Source organism: Alligator sinensis, unplaced genomic scaffold, assembly GCF_000455745.1.
Source record: "Alligator sinensis unplaced genomic scaffold, ASM45574v1 scaffold190_1, whole genome shotgun sequence".
Taxonomy (NCBI): Eukaryota; Metazoa; Chordata; order Crocodylia; family Alligatoridae; genus Alligator; species Alligator sinensis.
Window position 1 is genome coordinate 250,104 of NW_005842847.1, and position 3,863 is coordinate 253,966.

The window sequence follows — 3,863 nt, forward strand, 5'->3', positions numbered from 1 at the left end:
AGGTGGGTGGGGCAGCCATTGCTAGGCTGGGAGAGTGGATGGGGGATGGGGCCTGTGATTTGGAGATTTGGCTGATTCAGCAGCAGCCAAATCTCCGAATCAGATTTGACCGAATGAATTCGGAAAAGTGATTCAAATCACTGAATCCAATCACTGTCCCCCGAATTGGTCGAATCTGAATCTGAAGCGAATACTAGCTGCTTCTTACATACCTACTGTGTAATAACACTGCATTGTAGCATGCTGGCCAAAAACACTGCTAATATGCTACTGTGCAGTAGGATTAGGCTACTGCACAGTAAATATCACTAAAAACCTGTGCGCCACTGCTACTGTGCAGTACCACAAGTTGCTGCACATTGATTTAGTACTTGGTTAACTAAGTACTAAACAATGTACAATAACTACAGCACATTAATTAACATGTAGATGCACCCTATAGCACCTACACTGCATTCATTTTGGACTATAGGGTGTGCATGCCATCCTTGAATGCAATGCTCCATACCATAGTCTGAAGGTGGTGCAGGTATGTCTTCTTGGATCTGTCTCTCCATGATGTTCCCCTGGCTCCAAATGAGATGTGAAAGAGAAAAGGGAATTGAATGGGAATTGCTGGAGTTAAGCATAAGACCATCTCTCTTCTCAAAGAGCCAACATTTTACAATCAACAAGGTTTTCTGGCTGTTTGAGTTTGGGGGTGTTTAACTTAACGGTCTGAATGAACAGATATCTGTGATTGTGCTAATTTTTGAGTTAAGGTTTAGAGCATCAGAGTCAGTTTTAACTAGATAATTGCAGTCTAAGAAAACTCAGCTTGAGCCGTGTGCTCAGTCATTTTCATTTTATCTGCCTGCTTCATAACACTCTTCCCATCTGGTTAAAGTTAGGGACAAACAAACAGGCTCTGATCAAAAAAGAAACTACTCAAGTCTTTGCCCAAATTGCCCCCTTTTAAACCTCTGAAAATGTTGTTTACCTTGGCTTTAAAATCTTTTTTCATGTTTTGCCTACTCAGCACTGCTCGATTTCACTGGGGACTTGGAAGGGAAGAAGTAAAGTGTTTTTATATCAGCCTAGTTGTAATTGAGAAGAATTGGAAATAAAGGCCCTGATTTTGTAGCCGGTCTTCCTACAAATCAGCACACTAAGCCAGGGAAGGTTAAAGTAAGTCTCCAACAATAGTCCAGTTCAGCCTTTCTTCAGGGCTAGCTTTATTAACAAAGAACGTACAAACTCTAGAGGAAAACAACTCAGGACTCTGAGTAATAACTATCAGAGCTCTTGCCAGTATGTAGCAAGCTAGGAAGGGGGATTATATACCCTCCCATTTTTTGCTTTGATAGTCTTCTGCCTCTGCTCCCCTGATCACCCACATGCTAGTCAAAGCATCTTGTCTCTCTAAGCCTGGCTACCCTGGGCTTTACGGACCTTTTGTCATGCATAGTTGCATAATTCCTTTGGAATCAGTAGATCTAAGCATCAAATTCAATGTAGTCAAAGTGGCTCAATTCCTAATAGGATGAGCCTGGCATGTGTCATTTTAAAATGGCATGTCCTGAGCAATACAGCTGGATATGCATCAGAATCTAATCCAGTGCAGCTTAACACTGAGCTAAGCAACTGGGAGGCAACTGCATTGATGTCAAAGAAGCAATCCTATAAACCAAGAGTTTCACAGTCAAAGGACTCCTCCCCTCTACCACAGGTTGGATCCAGAAGGCAGGTCTCCTTGCAGGCTGGATCTGGTCCACAAGGAGCCTTCCAGGATGGATCCAGACCTGGTAGGTAACCATGGTGCAGAGGGGAAACACAGCTGTCGCTCACCCTCCTGTTGCCAGTGTAAGTCCCCAATGAGGGTCCATACCTGGGAATTTGGCAGGAGACACTATCTTGGTCACCACATCCCTAAATTCTCAGCCACTGGAGCCCCACAGGCTGGGTGAAATGGCTTCATGGGTTGTATATGTGCCATAGTCCATATCTTTGACACCATTGCCATAAACAATTTGACTAATTGCCTAATTATTATAGGAGTAGGGGCTGAATACACAAGACGGGTAGATAGTATGTAAACATTAGCAGTTTGGGTGCCAGTCTGCAATAAGCTTCTGAATCTCTGGAGGTTTATGCATTCCTAATAACCCATTTAGCTGCAGCTTCTTGTAGCAGAGATGCTGGACAAAATGCACCCGCAGTGCTACCAACTGTTCCTAGTACATGAGAAAATAACTGCTGTGTTTTCAGTGAAGTGCTGGAAAAAAAAATAAAAGGTGTGCGTGCTGCTGAAGCATACAAGCTGGAGTGCAAAGGGCTGGCAATGAGAGGGTTAAGATTTGTGCAACCCTTGGCTATGTGAAAGGAAAATCATTTCCCTCTGACCTGGTTTTCAAGGTTGTTTGACAATCCATTTCTCCCTGAAGTAAAATCCTCTAAGAGGTATGGGGCAGTCAGAGCCCAAAGACCCAGTGGGCAGGTCTACACCATCTCTGGGCCATGCTAGGGAACTCTGCAGACAAGCACAGCCAGCTGGCTCTGGTTGTGCTAACTATGGAGATATAGTCAGCTTAGAGCTGTGCTGAAAAGGAGCCAATGGTCTCTGCCTTGGATGCACAGGCCCAGATGCTACTGGTGACTGCATCACATGCATTTTTCAGTTTAGCGTATGCAAAGCAAGCATGCCATGCTTCACTTCAGTGGTCCCTAGCACTGCCTGGAGGCGGTGTAGCCATCCCCACCGGATTGTTATATTAGGTGGCCTCTCAGAAACCAAGACACACAGGGCTCCCTCATGCCCTATTGCTTTGTCCAAAGTTGTCTCATACTGGTCAGCTCTGCAGATCCCCACTCCCCCCTGTGTCCAGCCAAAGTAAAAGATACTTCCCTAGGGCTGGCCACTGCAATTGTGGCTGCTAACGCATGCTGGGCTGTGACAAAAGGACTCTTTTATCATACTGCTGCAACCACATTCTGCCACAATCACTTCCCTTTAAGCTCAGGTCACATATAGCTGTCAACATCATACTCTGAGAAAAAGGCTTTAGGAGGTCCTACCTTCTAGCCTCAGTTTCCCCAATGAAAGGTACCTCCCCTATCTAACATCTAGTTACACACTTAAGTGAACAGTGGGCACATCTATATGCGCACATTTACTACACAGTAATCAAAGTTACTGCGCTGCATGGGCGTGCTGCTACACATGCACACCCATACTGCACAGTAAATATGGTGACTTTTACTGACTTGGGTGTATTTTTGATGCCTTCATTATGCAGTATCACATTTATGCCCGGTTAGTTACTGTGCAGTAAAGCATGTGTTGACAACTTACTGTGCAGTCACACAGTGTTAATGTGCTTTAATGCCTGCACATGTAGACACCGACCTATTCCCACTTACTGCACAGTAATTTACTGTGCAGTAACTTTAAGCTGGCATAAATGCACATGTAGACACACCCAGTAAGTACTTTCTGATAGAAGCTGGAACAGAATGGAGGTATTCCAGGCGTAGCAGGTCCATCATCATTCTACGTGTTCTCTCTTTAATTTACCACAGGCCTGAGCCCCAGTCCAATAAACTGGTCCTGCTGATTTCTGTTAGCCCTCAAACAAATGTGTCAGGAACAGGTGAGAAAACCCTTTCTTTGCCCATTTGGATCCACAATGACTAGAAATAACTGCAATCCTAATGCTTCCAGCATCCCCTATAGGCCAAATGAATCAGGAGCCTTCGGCATGACACAACATGCCTCTTCAGCATACATGCCGAAGAGCTAAGAGAGAGACCACAGTTGTGAGAGGCAGTCTTTCCCAATGGGATGGGGTGTCAGCCCTTGACCTTATCCATTAGCAATCTGATTG